Source organism: Protopterus annectens, chromosome 3.part1, assembly GCF_019279795.1.
Source record: "Protopterus annectens isolate FY-2018-M chromosome 3.part1, PAN1.0, whole genome shotgun sequence".
NCBI classification, from domain to species: Eukaryota; Metazoa; Chordata; order Ceratodontiformes; family Protopteridae; genus Protopterus; species Protopterus annectens.
Window position 1 is genome coordinate 1494393530 of NC_056732.1, and position 18051 is coordinate 1494411580.

General features: G+C 42.1%; 1 protein-coding gene across 1 annotated transcript in view; it reads left to right on the forward strand.

Moving 5' to 3' along the window:
- Window positions 1-18051, forward strand: part of DLEC1 (DLEC1 cilia and flagella associated protein) — a 2498134-nt gene that overhangs the window by 469462 nt on the left and 2010621 nt on the right. The window lies entirely within an intron of this gene.

An 18051-nucleotide genomic window follows, 5' to 3' on the forward strand; every position in this document is an offset into this window, starting at 1 on the left:
TGGACAAAGCCATAAGGGACAATCGTCCCTACAAAGCAGAAAGTTGATAGAATAACAGGTTCAGCATTAGCATGGATATTCTAAAGGATACAAATAAAAAAACACAACAAATAAATTATTTTTTTTATATGTGCAATAAAGTTTAAGCATAGCTGTGTGGGTGTGCCTGTTGCTTAGCTACGTTTAGCCCAGCTGAAATGGCACGATAAGTTAAAAAGCAATAGACATCCAGCATAAGCATAAGTGCAATAGTGTAGTGGGTAGAGTATATGCCTTGCACATAGTCATTTATGGTTCAAGCCTCATCAAATCCATTTCCATTTTATATGTGTAAACCTTACAGGTTTAATTTTTTTGTATATTTATGTAAGAAGTTACTTATTTTTCTCAACCAGAGTAGTGTATTAGGCCCAGATGTGAGGTGTCAGTGTAATAAAGTAGTGAAACCCCCATATAAACACAAGTGCCCCATACAGTATAGTCACACAAGAATAAATTAATCACAGCACATTGGGGGATGTCAGGGAAGGTAAATAAATCTATATTATGTAATGAAAGATGAATCAATTCCATACAGGTGGTAGACCAATATAATAAAATATAAGCAATGCTAAGCATTGCACAGCTATGTTGACCAGGTGTAAGCATTGTGTACATATGAATACTAAGCAATGAATAGCCCAGCTAAGTGGATTTGCCCCATGTTAAGCAATGCTGAACCTGCCCCTTTAAGCACTGCCAACATTAGCTAAGGGGGTTTGCCCGTAGCTTAACTTAGCTCAGCATTTTCAAAACCATTCAATTATGGCAAAGGGGGAAATTGGATGTATTAAACCCCGGAGGTGGGAGTACAGCTCATAAATAGTTGTAGCTCTCCACTGTAGGCAGTATGGCAGGTGTTGGAGAGGGCATGCACTTTCAGGCGCAGCACTGGGGCATACAGGAGTCCACGGTCATGGTAGGACTCCTGGTAAAAAAACATGACATGAGACTGCTGCAGGACCAGTACCAGAGCTCCTAATATAAAGCAGAAGCCTGGGAAAGTCTTACCTGTGATCTCACCAGTGCCACTGGTATCCCACGGAGTGGTGAGCAGGTCCGGCACCACTATGCCAACTTGAAACGGAGGAAGAGGGAGTTCTTGGAACAGTGGGTCCAAGAAGCAAGAGACAGGGGAGATGTCTCAGCAGTGTGTAAGTATTCATATCAATAACTGTTTACCAAAGTCCAGCCTGTGTATGTGATGGATAGGCATGCATAAGTGTTTCTCTATTTTCATTACAGCTGCAGCTGAGCGGACTGTGAACCAGGAAGCCCATACCAGCAAGTTGCAAAGGCTGCGTTATGAGGCTGGTGAGTAACAACCTGCTTGTAGTAGTCATACCAAATAAATATAAAGGAGTAAAATGTCACCTGGCAGTATAAAAAATGTGTATATGTTCCACTGAATAAACCAACCAGACAATATGATAGTAACAGTCCCATATAGGTCATATTTAAATAAAAGTGTAACTCCCTGGCAGTAAAGTTCTAAATCCTGGACTGGTTGTGTTTACTCTGGTATTGTATGGCCTCACATGTTGCATTCACCAAGATCTGATATGCGAATAGTACTGTTGTGTCAACTGTTTCTCACACTGTGCTACATAAAAAATATGTCTAGGAATGTCTGCATAAGAATGTTGTAATTACAAGTTCAGATTGTACAACCAAGAGAGAGTTAGACAGAAAACACTAAAGGATGAGACGGCACTTTCTAAATAGCTCACTCTGATGAAACACAAAATGTTATATTTTTAGCACACATAGCCATGGTTTGAATCCCGGGAGTGGTAGTAAGCTGTATGCATAATTTTAACTAGGAATCTGGGAATATGTGTAGAAACAGTCAGGTGGTGTTAACAAACATTCCCCACACAGGTCTACCAGCTAAGAGAAGTAGAATGTCGCTATAAGACAATTGAAGTATACACTGTGTACAAACATACCACTGTCCAAACCAAGGCCATAGGGTATTGTAATAATACCTGTAGAGTAATGATTAGAGCAATGATCTTTAAGGTTGTGAGTACTGCAAGGATATGCAAGTTGTTAACTGACATCTCTCTCCCCCCCCCACCATATCTGCAACAATAATCTAAACACACAAATCAATGGGTATGTTTTACACCAAACCTACTGTTGGGACAAGTGTCCTATTGTTCAACAAATATTGAAATGTGTTTCTATTAATGTTCCATGTTGAAATACTATAATTGGTGGCCTGTTGCTATCAATGTAACCTGCATGCTGTTGTAATGGCCACTGTGGTTCCATATATGCATGTGTTCTGTTTGCTATGCAACTGTTCCAAATCTGTTGTTTTGGGTTAATGGGAGTATCTATGCATGCTGTTATAACTAATCCTGGATTATGTTGATTATTACTAACCTACATATATTCTAAAACTGTAACACCATAGCACGTTTGGGAAGGCCGGTCCCAGCGGACCAACCTCTCACACTTCATCTGGCCATGGCAGCGAGCCCCAGCATGTCTGGGACCCACCCCGGGACCACCTCATCCACTGGTCCTGCACCACCTTTGGTTGTATCAACTTCAGGGGATGGGGCTCATCCACCACTGGGAGTGGGCGCGGACAGGATGCTATCACCCAAAGCTAGGTCCGGGGTTTGGTGCGTAGCGAGCTCCAAAAGGAGTTTGGAGATTTGCTATGCCAGCTTGAGGGCCGCATGATGAAATTAGAGGGTCAGCCTGCCCCTCCTGCTCATCTCTCAGCACAGCCACCTTCGGGGCTGTGAAGGTGCAGTGGTGACTGCCCATGGGTGGGGACCTCAGTCCCACTGTTTCCATTTGTGGGCTCATGGCCTTTTGATTTCCAGACACCCCTCCCTGTCCAAGGTGTTTACCCCCCATATGTATCATATACCGTCCCTGTATGCTGCCTTGTCTGTCTTGTCTGTCTTCCTACCCAAACTACCTCCCCAAATATACCTACTATCCTTCCCCAACATCCCACTCTCACCTTAAAAAAAATAAATAAAAGGGCAGTCTGTTACCAAAAAAAATTTTCGCCACATACCTAGCTGTGCATTTCGCACACGTGTCCACTGGACACATGTAATCTGGTCTAATCGACTTCGCAACACATTATTGCTGTCCTCACATCTCTCTCTGAGGTTTGAGTGTCCAAATCTACCTCCAAATTCAGTATATATGCACAGCTGCTGCTGTAGAAGAAATGGAGAGCTATGGACCTTCCCTACACCCATCCTGCACATTCCTAGCTACTTTCCCTATTGTCTTTCCCTCTGCGTGCCCCCTTTTTCTCCATTTTCCTATCACCCCTTTTTTCTTTTTTTTAAAGAAATTAGCATGGGGGTAAGCAGGAGTAAGCTGTTTTAAGCAGTAGTAAGTGAGATTAAGCCTGGTTGCGTGGCGCTAAGCAATGCCTGCATAGATTGAGCACTTTTAAAGCTAACTGTCTTTAAGCATATTTAACCGGAAGTTAGCATTGCTTACTGCCATGCAAACCCACTTACAACTGCTTAAAAGTGCCTTAATCACTCTGTATCCAACAGTCCTTGTTCTGCCCAGCAACAAGATAGTCAGCCCTTGCAAGTCTTGAACCCAGGAAACTGCACACCATAATCAGAGCAATTTACCACTAAGCCACCTGAGCTGTCGATATGTTGATATGTTTGATGTTTTCTCAAACATATCATTCAGCACAGTCATTCAACAGTAGGGAAAATGTATTCATATATGTATATGTCTATATATATATATATATATATATATATATATATAGATATATATATATATATATATATATATATATATATATATATATATATATATATATATATATATATATATATATATATATATATATATATATATATATATATATACGTGTGTGTGTATGTGTGTATATGTAGTGCATTCAGACATTAGATCCACACTCTGAACCTCTCACTGCAAAATATCTGGGCAAAGGCACCCTGAATGGGGGTGAAGGAGCCCAAACTAGGGACCTCTTCTAATTATTGCCCTTATCCCTTCCACAACAGCTGAACTGTTCTGCCTTGCAACAAAATAACCAGCCCTTGCACACCGGAGCCACAGCAAGTTACCACTAAACCATCTGAGCTGTAGATATGTCTGATGTTTTCTCAAACATATCATGCAGCACAGTCATTCAACAATAAGGAAAATGTATTTATATATCTATATGTATATGTGTATATATATATATATATATATATATATATATATATATATATATATATATATATGTGTGTGTGTGTGTGTATGTATGTATGTAGTGCATTCAGACATTGGATCCACACAATGAACCTCTTACTGCAACATATCTGACCAAAGGCTGTGTAAATGGGGGTGAAGGGGCCCATACTAGGGACCTCTTGTAATTATAGACCTTATCCCATCCTTCATAGCTGAACTGTTCTGCCTTGCAACAACATAATAAGGCCTGCCAAGTCCTGGACCCAGGGCCTTGCAAACTGTGATCAAAGCAATGTACCATTACACCATCTGAGCCCTACAAATTAGTGGTGACATCCCAAACATATCAGTTAGTACAGTCATCCAACAGCAGGGAAAGGAGTCTGTAGAATCATTTTGTATATACATGTATATATATGCACGGAGATGCATATATATATATGGACAAATATATACATATATACATAGAGAGATGTACATCCACATTCATATCCACATATATATATATATATATATATATATATATATATATATATATATATATATATATATACATACATATATATAAAGGTTAATAAATACACACACACAATATATATATATATATATATATATATATAAAAATAAATATATGTATACATAAATATACAGAAATATATAACAGCTACAAAGACATGGCAATCAGAGGGTCATGCTGTGCACACTGGAATTCTTAATCTGGAAACTCACTCACTGAATGTATTCCTTAAAATGGGGAACAATGACATCTGTGCTGTAACAGAGACCTGGATAAAGGCAGCAGGAAGCACCTCTGTAGTACCAGCCTATACGCAATTCCACATTTGGCTACTGAATGTGGACCGAAGCTCCAAAGGTGGTGGTATTTTCATATTCATAAAGGATGCACACAGCTCCAGAGTAGTAGACCAACATTATGCATTACAGATCCTGCAGGTGTAGCTGACATTGGCTAAGACAGTGGTTCAGTTTGTAGCCTGCGATAGGGCCCCATACATTTCACAAGACTCACACTCCATGTCCATAAACACCCTGGAGAATATTAGTGTCCAGCCTAACACTCTCATACTGGTTGAATTCAACTACCCCACCATTAAGTGGGGAAGCTACTCGTGTACCAATGCACATGCCCATCACATCGACCTGGTCCTTCCTAAGATGGGCAACTACACCAATAGCCAACACCTCAGTTGTTATATCTGAACACAAAGTAATCACCTTTCGAAATCCACAGCCATCCTACCCCCACTGCACAGGTAACCACCATGAAAAGCCTTTCCAAAGCTAACTATGGCCTCATAAAAGCAGAGGTGGCTTACCTCACATCAACCATGAAAATGGAGACTGATTGCATGACAGCTGAATCAAACAACAATGCATTATGAACACGTACATAAATACATGGATACCACCTTGCCCAATAAAACCAGGACCCTCACCTCCAAAAAAGAAAGCTGAACTGGTAGTTCATTGCTATAAAGAAGCTGTACAACAGAAGGAGGGAATCGATGTGGAATAATGTGAAGTCCCAAGACAGGATATAAACCCTTATTAGCCTCAAAGAATAGTTGAGATCCTTCATCAAATGCTACAAAGCTAGCTGTGAGAACAGACTTAGAGCACATTTTAAAAACAACTACAAGGCCTCATACAGTTATGTAAAGAATCTCCATGGCAATACCAAGAATTGCTCTGAGCAACTAGACAATGGTACCTCCTAGACTGGAGCCAACATATAATGCCAGTATACTGACTGGCATCTTGAGTGCAAACAGTTCCCCTCACCCCCCCAGGACCAATCCCAATGCCAGTACACCACCAGGCACCCAATATTACTGCAGCACAGGTTACAACACCATTGTTCAAGGCCAAGAATACAGCCTCTATGGGACCTGAAAATATCCCTGGCTGTGTTCTACATGAACTACAGAGTGACCTGGCACCTTACCTGTGTGCCCTTTTAAAGCAAAGCCTCACCTCAGGCTTTGTCCCTACTGAATTGTGCACTGCTACAGTCACCCCTCCCCACAAATGAGGTGTAACTACAGACCCTGGGAAAAGCTGCCCCAACTGCTTGACAAGTCTGTTATATGAAGCTATGGAATGCATCATCATGCACCTAATAAACATGGATATGGGAATCTGCAGACTCAGGATCCCACAGTTTACCTTTGTGAAGGGTAGGTCATACCTGCTCATTCACCCTGGTCATCATCTTGCCATCAGTCAACAGAACTGTAGATGAAGGCAAGGTGTCACCTACAGCCTATACTGATCTTGCTAAAGCCTTTGATAACATTCCCCACTCACTAGGCTCAGCATCAAGCTCTATATCACTAGGTGGGAACAGAGGCACAAAACACAGGGGTAGATTGGACATACTGCTGTCATACATTGAGACAGTTGCAGATATCACTGGGTTTGTTGTAACATCCTTTATGAGGAATATGACGTTGGTAATACCAATATATGTGAGTATTTACTGACTGTATTCCCCAGAGTCCACAACTGATATACCAAGGACATCAACTGTCTGCTGAACACACAAAACATGACAAGCTGACATGAGGCCAGTCTGTAGACAGTGTGCCAGTGGAGAGGTAAGTCAGAGAAATATCACTGTGAGTTGTGACATCACACTAAATGCGTGTCCACACAAACCGTGTCAAGCTATAAATCCACCATGTGTATAACAGCCCTGATGACATAGAATCTGTTCACAAATCTGGGGATATGTCCCCCTATGTTGGTTGGCTGTCTCCAGATGTCCTGTCCTGTGACATATTGCCACCCACTGTATGTGAATCTGTCGGCTACCACCTCTGTAATGTCCCTCACACAGGCAAGGAAATGGGGCAAGGCCCACATTAAGGAATGTTCCATATGTCAGAACTAGCAACAGTGTCCAGGCCCACAGCACAATACAATGTGGGCACCTACATAGTGGTATGGCCGTAGCACTACCTGACATCTGCACATCTGTACAGAGGCCAGACAGAAAGTAGATAGCCAACAGATTATGCATTAGGATGAATGTATTGAAACATACATGTCTGAAACTGAAAGATATGCCATTACTGTATGGCAGCAGTCCCCAATGACATGTCTGAAGAACATAGTAGTCTACTGTTAATATCAACATATCAGATCAATATCCAATAGGAGATACATATAAACATACAGATCAAACACATAGAACATGACACTCAGTACTCAGAGTCCAGCTTTGCATGCAGGGGTGTATGGTTCCAGTACTACAATCTGCAATTTACTCTTGAAAAAGCACTGTTAAAGGTACTAACATAGTGAGACCATATGTGTTAAACTGTTTCTGTCAACCAGTGCACTGTAGCTGGTGTAACATGCAAGTGTGACTGCATATAACTTGGGATACTACCCATGTATGAAACAAATCCAAACAGAACAGATTGTGGTACTACCCATGTATATCCAGGTGCCCCATACAGTATACTCGCATCCCTTGCTACTGTAACGACAGCACATAGAAGCATATTATGTAAAGGAAATTAAGTATACTTATTAAAGATGTCATTACCCTGCTATTTTATCAGTCTGGAATGTGATCACTGGTTACCAAGGCTAAGCTCTGCTTAGGAGGTGTAACTATTGCTAAAATGTAAATGCTAAGCAGATTTGCGCATGGGTAAGCAAAGTCTTCCCTGTGTAAGTGCCTAATCATTTAACCGTACATTAGCACCATTGCACAAACCCATGCAAACACGCTGAAAGCTGCTCAAAACTGCCTTAACCACTCTGTATCGAACAATCCTTGTTCTGCCTAACAACAAAATAAACAGCTCTTGCAGATCTTGACCCCAGGACTCTGCACACCATAGTCTATGCAATTTACCAGTAAGCCACCTCAGCTGTATTGTTTTAGAATGTTGTCTCAAACATAGCCTTCTATACAGCTAGTTTACAGTAGGGAAGAGACAAGTGTGCAATTAGGAATGATTGGTATATATATATATATATATATATATATATATATATATATATATATTATACATATGAATAGAAACCTACATAGAGAGAGTGAGATGTGTAGGTAGATCCATATATGTGTACAATATATAGATATATTAACAATAAATATTGTGGTGTGTGTATATATATATATACATATATCTATATATATATATATATATATATATATATATATATATATATATATATATATATATACACACACACACACACACACACACACACACACACACACACACACATATATATATATATATATGTGTGTGTGTGTGTATCTCTAAATATATACACACACACACACACACATATATATATATAGATTATATATCTATATATATATATATATATATATATATATATATATATATATATATATATATATATACACACACACGTATATGTATATATATATATATATATATATATATATATATATATATATATATATATATATATATATATATATATATGCATACATGTCCTAAAATGCACTTACAAACATATGCTGCTGATAGACCACCCACAAATTGGGCAGCATGCACAGTTGTATACAAATGCAGCCATGACATTCACATCTGCCCCCCCCAGGTGCAAATAAATGAGTGAACATTACACTGCTGCAAAATGATGATAGGCATACACAATGGCTAGGCATACAACAACCTCTTAGCAAAGGAAATAAAATGTCTGAACATAGCAAAGAAAAATACAACCACCTAGTAATTCACACATTTTTATTATACTCATGTCTTGGCCAAAGCCTTCAAGGAGTAAACATCACCAGAAATACTTGCCTAAATCCCAAGAAACAATTAATATCTAATTACATAATTGAATACACAGCCTCCAGTTACACTCGTCATTTAACCCCCTACAGGATAAAGTATCACAGTTAATATTAATACATTGAAGTCTGTACATAACAATTCTCCTTTTATGAATGTTTCATCACACTGAGGAACAGACGGTTTCAGAAACAGTACCTTGAGACCCACTACTGTCCCCATGGTGCGATTTATTCAAATGTACAGCTATAGAACTGGCATATTTCATATCAGTAATATGTCTGACATGTTCTAACAGCCTAGTTTTAAAACATGTATTACTGCCCCCACATAAAATATGTTACATGGCCATCCAACAGCATTCCTTATACACCTACCTCTTGAATGTACAGACTTCAACATGTTTCCCCGCCATTCCAATCAGCAGGAATTACAGCAGTAAATGATGACAAACCAGTATACCTATCCACCTACTACTGTATGACATCTGAACAAAGTCTGACATAATTAGTGGACAGAAGCCCAAATACAATAGAATATTGCTGTTATACACTGAGAAAGTTGCTGGTGTTACAGGGTTTGTTGTAACATATTTTTTCTGAGGGATATAAAGTCAGAAAAAAATGGATGTTACTATCTACATAATGCAATCACCAGAGTATGCTACTGATTTGCCAAGAACAACACCTATCTGGGGAACAGCCCATACATAACAGGCTAACATGTGGCCATTATGTGGATGGCCCTACAGTTGAGAGCAATGCAGAGACAGAACTTTGTCAGACTGAAAGTCATGTCTTGTAGCATGTGTAGACAAACCATGTTAAACTAGCAGTATTCCAAACATATAACAGCAATACTTACATTCTGCTCCTAAGTCCTGAACCTTCCCCACCATTTAGTTGGCTTGCATCCACAAGTCTTGTAAGAGGTAGTAGTCCACACAACTCCAGGATGTTTTCCTCACAAGTAAGGGAAAGGGCCAACACCCACATGGAGTACTCGTTTATAGGAGTGTGTTGCCATGACATGGGCTATTGGAAGAACTGCACAGCTGCTCTTCATGTAATTAGCAAGTGGGGAACCCCAATAAGTGCACAGGCCATCACCTGGTCATGAGCATCATCTACAAGAGTCATGCTGCCACCTATTCAAACCAGCTGCATCTCTGAGACATAAAGTGGAAAAAACAAGAAAGAAATATACGTAAGTGGAACATGGAATCAAGCAATTTAATCTAGTACTTGGTATGTAATATGGGAAATATGGTTTGGAGGAATATATGACCCAACAAGACATGCTGTACTAATGCCCTGCAACAGCTGCTATGGCCATAGCATCTGGCCCTCTCTGAAGTGGGGAGATATCACAAACATACCTCTCAACTGTACAGATCCTCACAGAATGTCCACATTTTACCATCATGTATTTATGTTTGTTCCTACCGAGATCTGTACTTTACTGGCAAATAGCTGAGGATTTAAGTCATCAGGTAATGACAAACACTTAAGTTTGAGACTTCACATCCTTAAGAATATTCACTGTAATGCTAAATGTATCATTCTATGAACTTCCTATGTTTGTAGCAGGTATATTTAAAGTCTGTCCCTATTTACCCCCCCCCATCATTTTAGGCATTGCCCAGATGTGATGCTCTGAGAGGTTGTAAGGTGGGAACACAGCTCATGAGCCTGACTCACCTGTGAAAGGACAGCTCATATATGACAACTGCAGGGGTGTCTGTCAAACAGTTGTGACTGTGCCAATTCTAGGTCAGTTAATGGCATGCTTTCCATATCCATGTTACCTGTAATTATGACTATGATACATGTTTGCCTTGCAAAGCTAAGACACCTATAGAGGGCATGTGCATAGTAGAGTACTGTTGCAGACATGTGTGTTAAACTGCATGTGATGTATTGACTTAGTAGCATTCAACTGTACAGTGTTCTGCTGAACAATAAGCACATTTGTGACTGATATCTGTAGTCACATACACATATACCTGTGTTATGTCACCCAAACCATTGGCAGGTCTGTAAGCAATGGCATTGTAACATAATAGCCTACTTATGACTGTTCGACATCTTCTAGGTTATCACAGTGATGTCAAACCCTATTGTGCAATCAACGTACTAATGTATGGTGCAGCTATATTAATACACTATCAACACTGATGTCCCCTTTGACACCTATTTATGTGTGCCATTGTCCAGAGTACTGCTATAACAGGTTGAGAAGTATGATTGAGCAGCAAGACTGTAAATACAGTGTGCCATACTTACATTCAATAGAAATGTATACCAGTTATACCCTGAGCACATGTATGTATGCATATGTTCAGCTGGAAGGCACAAAACTAGCCACATGGGTTTTAAGCAGCCAGGTAAATAGGTTGTGCATGTTGCACATGTGTGTTATATCAGTGTCAGTGCATACAACAGACATATATGTGTGCAGTTACTGGTGGTTGCATTGCCCTGACACTGATGTGGTACTGGAGTAGGCATGATTATCAGGTATTAATCAGAGAAGTGTCCACCTGTGTTATGACCCTCTGTCCATGCCTACCACTACCAGCTATATCAACACCTATATACAGTGGATATCACAAGTGTACACACCCCTGTTGGAATGCCAGGTTTGTGTGCTGTATGACAATCAGACCACAGAAGATCATTTCATAATGTTTCTCATCTTGAATGTGACCCCTAGCCTGTCCAATTCCATTGAAATACAATCATAGGTGTTTCTAGGAAGGTGAGCATCTATTACCAAGTGAAGATGTGCCATGATGTTAGAGTCCAAACCAAGATGGATGAATGCTGTAACCATCTCAAGAGGTGCATACACACGTTTAAGGGTGTGCACACTCATTCAACTGGTTTATTGTTCTGAGTATTATTTCCATATGTTTTCACAAACTAGATTGTTATGTTTTCAATTGAATTGTACAGGCTATAGGTCACCCTACAGGTGGGAATTGGTATAAAATGAGTTATTGTGGTGTCATTTTCCAATTGCACAAATACCAGGCAGTGTATCAGGGGTGTGTAGTCTTTATATCCACTGTAGCTATATGGACACAGCAGTACCTGACCTGTATATTCAGCCTCCACCAAGGTAGAGTAATCCCCTTTGGTGGACAGCAGCAATACACAAACCACATAATAGGTTGCTACATTGGCTGTACAGGGACACATAGGTGCAGGCAACAACTTTGAAGCAAGTCCACCTATATCTGAGCAAGCAGGTAAGTTCACATGTGACGTCCTGTAAGGCTGCCTATGACTATGAATCGGACATACCCACACCACCAGGGACAATTGCAACCATGCCTCACATATATTGTAAGTCTCAGATGAGACAACACAGTTCACCCTGTACTGGGGGTAAAGAACACCTCATACACACATGCCATGGATATAGGCAACCTGCATCACACAGGCTAGGTGGGAACATTGACACCCTGTCCACCCCAAGTCATACATGGAGATATGCACATCAACCACACTCCTCCCCTCAGCAATGGTGAGCATGTACATATTGCCTACTGATGGCAACAACAGCAGATCTCCATGGGGGCATAATAACATCAGTGTCTGCCTCCTACATGAACTCAGGCATGTGCTCAGAGCTCCATCACACACCACAGTCAAACACAGACCTGCCACTATCCACACACCATCCACATTGAAGATGGCCACTGTCAACCCTCTACACAGAAATGAATGGAGGATAGAGGATTATACAATCAAGTGTCCAACACTGGGGGGAATAAGATAGCTCAGGGATAGGCATGTAATGTAAGCTGCTATAGCCATGATAGCTTGGAGGTTTCCAGGGTAGTCTGGATTATTCACAAATAATATCCACTGTTGATGTGCATTTTGACAACCGTATGAGGTTCTGTGAACTTTTCCTGTTCAGGTCTTCCAGGTGCTATGCAGAGTGCTCACCTACCAGTATTCTCTGTTGGAGAAACAGACGTCATCACCCAATATGTGATTGGACATTATGCCCTGTCATGTGGATGGAGAGTAGAAGATGTGCGGGAGAGGAATCCCTATGGTACAGTATGGTCCACAGGGTAAATGATGCCAGACTACACAGCAGAACTTACATGCATGTGCAGCATTGTGCCACCAACCTCAAATGCCATGTCCATCAATGGGCTGCTGATGTAGCAAGGGACCAGCTAGACACAGGTGGGGGCCAAGCCATCCAGCCCCCACTGACACCCACCGAGGTGCTCCTCACCACACTTGGCTCCCCATGCCGAACGCACAGACCGTGACTCTGAGGGAAGCATTGTGGAGGTGGGTTACACACACACACACACACACACACACACACACACACACACACACACACTGGATGAGGAGTGTGCAGGTATTGGCCCAGTGGAGATTAGTACACTAATGTATCAGACATGCATGTATCTGTATTGTATCTACATGCATGTGTCAGGTCTGACTGCAGTTGTGGATGGGGTTTTCTAATGCACAGAGGTGCACATCTATGGTGAGGAAAGGACATTGTGTATTATTGCAGTTAGTACTGTAGATGTGCAGACATGGTGCATTCATCCTATAACAAGGCCACATGTGCACCTGCTGACAACAACTCCCTCTTACAACTACCTAGGGCCCTCTGGTCTGCATATGGGACAGCAGCCTGTAGCTGGTGGTTATTAAATTGTTCTGTTATTGCCTGGCACCCCAGTCATGTGAAGTGCATGCAATTTACCAAGCACGCAACCATCAGTAATAGCTATATTGCTTTATGCAATAGCTATATTGCTTGTTGTGCATGTTCACTTGTGCTGAGGTTAACTGTATTGCATCACAGTGGACACTACTGGGGCCTATCTGATGTGAATTCAACATTCTTGTAGCATACCTCACAACTTCTCAGTGCCAGGACATCTGGGGCAGAGGCCACCAAATTGTGCTGGACAAACATCCTAAGGTAAAGTTATGCATGACACATTACTGGTGTGCAGTGGATATAAATTGTGTACACACCCTTCTTAAGATGCAACATGTTCCTGTTACATACTAATTAGGACCACAGTATGACCGTCCATACCTCTTCCAGCCTTTAATGTGACCCATAACAGGTACAGTTCACTTGTAAAACCAAGCATCTGTACTCATGTATTGTAACTACAAGGCAGGCCATCTGTGAGGGTGGCAGATGTCCTATCAGCATGATGTTTCAGTCAGGTATGATACCTCATGCTGCCATATGTGTCTGTACACTCACTGTGTCCTACTTGGCTATAACAGCACATACATGGGCATACCACTTCCAACCACGTATAGCTTTCAAACATATGGATATTCCAGACACATCTGTACAGAGGACTGTACAATGGTTTAACCTGCTGTATGTGAGGCAGATGCTGTCACCACACTGTATAAAGTAATGGCAGTGGGAGGTGGTCACCAGTCATGCATGGTATAGGCCACACATGATATAATCCTCACACACACACACACACACACACACACACACACACACACACACACACACACACACACACATACACACAAACAGTTGCCAGCATTAGGATTAGAACTCCTGCCTATCTCGGTATTCCTACTATAGTGCTACATAGTTATCAGATGCTCCACAGAGCTTATACATTTCCACCTCTTCCAAAGGTACTTCTAAGGTGGATGACATCAACAGGTCTATTAATTTGGAGTGAAGGGCAGTGTAAAGGGTAGTACACAGGTCAAAAATGTTATGAGCCAGACAGTACATGATTCACACACACATACACACACACTTGCCAGTATTGGGATTAGAACTCCTGCCTATCAAAGTATTCCTACTATACTGTTACTCAGTTACTGCACACACTACAGAGCTTACTGAGCTTTCAGATGGCCAAAGCTGCTGATAACAGCACAGCTGTGGTAAAGTATTACAGGTGGCAGACAGTCTGCCTTCTTTTCCACCCATACACCATGCTAATTCTTTCTGTCTTGCACTTCAACTAGCATTATGGCTTAGCACTTCAACAGGTTATTGTATCATGAAGTGTAGCACATTTGTGAGCCATCAGCAGTATTCGTTTATCACAGATGTCTCCCCAGTACTTACTAGTTATGTCCACCCCTCCTGCCATGTTTGAAGGGTGGTTATCTGTGCTTTCACCCATTGACCTAGGGCACATGTCCAATTTGGGGCACTATTGCAACTGCCGCAGACAACCCTCCCCACTAAACTCCAAACACTTAGACCTGTGAGGGTTACCCATATATCACTCAATGTGGACATATGCATTCTCCAGCAAATAATGGACTAGCAGGTCAAGAGGATAAGATCAGCACCTGCACCACACTACATGGAACACGTAGCTCACTGTGACACTCACTTTGACAGCCATGACATACAGTGAAAAGCCACACATCCACCTTGCCAGAGGCACTCAGTGGACATCTACTCAAACAGCACAGACCAGCAAGACAGACACCCACTCAGACACTGCAACCTGGCACATGCCAAGGGACACATATTTAACCTACAATGTGCCCCCAACCTATGCCTCTAAGTCTAACTACCTTGCACAGTACAGTGATCATGGGTAACTCAATACTGAGGCACATACATCCCACTCACTAGGTTGAATATGGAGCAGGTAACAGCCAAATATCAAGCACATGCCAGCATCTAACACATGACACAGCCAGTCATGTCGCTCCACAATAACTATGAGTATCACTCCATATCCGTTTGGGTGTGAATGAATTGGGATACACCTCCCTGGACTACATGACAGCATACATGGTTGAACTCTCTGACTATGTGTTCAGGCAGGTGTGGCAGTAGCCCTGGGCAGTGTACTGCTGTCACCCAGAATGATGCTGTGGTACTATCAACAGATGGTTGACTGCAACATTGGCTTATGTGTTATGTCTCATTCTCAGGGGATCCAGAGCCTCTCTGCCTGGGATAGCATGATTGTCAGAATCCAATGACTTGCCATGAATGTCCTACATCTGTCACCACTGGGTTGCCAGTTACTGGCTATGTGTCTTGCCACCCCTGTGGCCCCTTATTGGGCAGTGTTCCTAATGTTATTACCACCATAACAGCTACACATGTATGCAATCTGAGGGTCATGCTGCTCAATAGTGGACATCTAACTGTCAGGATGCAGTCACTCATAGCAGTTGTTGGAGTGGAGGACACGTCTGCTGTAGTGGAGAGTTGGTTCACAGTAGCAGATAGCAGATCTGCAGTATCAGGCTATGGCACATTCCACAGCTGTCAGCCCCCAAACATGGACCACACCACACCTCCACAGGTGGTGTTGTTCATAGGTTCATAGGTTCATAGGTTCATACTAGGCTATCTGCCCTAGGGCATTTATAAGCCTAGCCAGAGTGTGTGTGGCTTTCACCACCCCTTAGGATGAGAATACTATACCCATTAGTTTGCTGTGCCTCTGTCCAGCAGTGACACAGAGATGTTTCCCGGGGTAAACCTACGATCTCCCATCCACTCGTCAAGATTTCTCTTGAACAGAGTCAGTGAGGGGCTCTGCCCCACATGGACTGGGATTCTGTTCCATAGTGTAGGGAGTCTCTGGGTGATGAATCTGTCCCTCCAGCACATCCTATTTATATCCGTGTTGAGGTTTAAGTCTCTTGCTCTCGTGGCTCTGGTGGATTTGGATTTTTGAGGTGGAGCATGTCCATTAATTCGGGTTGGACATGGCCTTGTATGTCAGGCACAGATCACCTCTGAGCAGACAGTATGTGACTGAATAGAGCTGGAGTTTTTTCAGTCGGGCAGCGTATGACATATGTTTGAGCCTTTATCCTTTTGGTGAGGAACTTTTGGGGTCTTTCCAACTGCTGCAGGTGTCGGGTAAGGTACATTCAGAATGGGCGTTGTACTCAATCATTGGTCTGATAAGTGAAGAGTACAGGGGTACAATGACCTCTCCTGATCTGGATGTGAATCCTTCATGATCAGGTGGGCAATGTAGAAGGTCTTCTAACCACTTTGGCAATGTGAGTGTCAAAAGAGAAGTTACTGTCAACTTGGGTCCCCAGGTCCCTGATAACTTCTTCCGTGTTTAATGGATTACCACCTATGTGGTAATTAGGGGTTATCTTGTTTTTCCCAAAGGGTATGACTATACATTTTTTGGCATTTAGCTTAAGGCCATGGCTCTGGCACCAGTTATCCATTTCTATGAGACCTCTCTGGAGGATGTCTGTGTCTGATGGAGTGTCAATTATGGTGCCCAGTTTGCAGTCATCTGCAAATTTTGTCAGCCACAATCCCCCTATGTTTGCCTGCACTTCAGAAAAATAAATGCCGAACAAGAGGGGGCCCAGGACTGAGCCCTGCGGGACACTGCTCGTGACCAGCTTAGAGTCTGACATGGCACCAGCAACTCTAACCCTGTGGGTTCTGTCCTTGAGCCAGTTTGCAACCCATCTTGTGACATATGGGTTTACATCTAAGCTGGTGAGCTTTCTATGATGCCAGTGGGGTATTGTGTGAGCAGCTTTTGCTAGGTCAAGGTAGGCTGTGTGAATTGCCTTACCCTCATCAATGGCCTTAGTGACAGTTCCGAAGAAGTCGACCAAGTTCAAGAGGCAGTATCTGCCCTTGACAAAGCCAAATTGGGTAAGATCCAGTGTCTGTAGGTCCCCAATGTCTTTATTTATGAGTTCCATTATGATCCTCTCCATAGCTTTGCAGACAAGGCTCCTCAAGCTTATGGGCGGTAATTTCAGGGTCCGTAGAAGCACCGCCTTTGTGGAGTGGGACCACAGTTGCCGTCACGCCATTCTTTGGAGTGTATCCTGTAGGAAGGCTAAGATTAAACAGTAGCCTTATGTGTGGGTTTAGTTCCTCATTGAGTTCGTGTAGCACACAGCTGGGGACACCGTCCGGTCCCATTGATGCTGTGTTTTGAGAGAGCAGCTCTCACCTGGGTATCTGAGATGTTTGGGAGGCT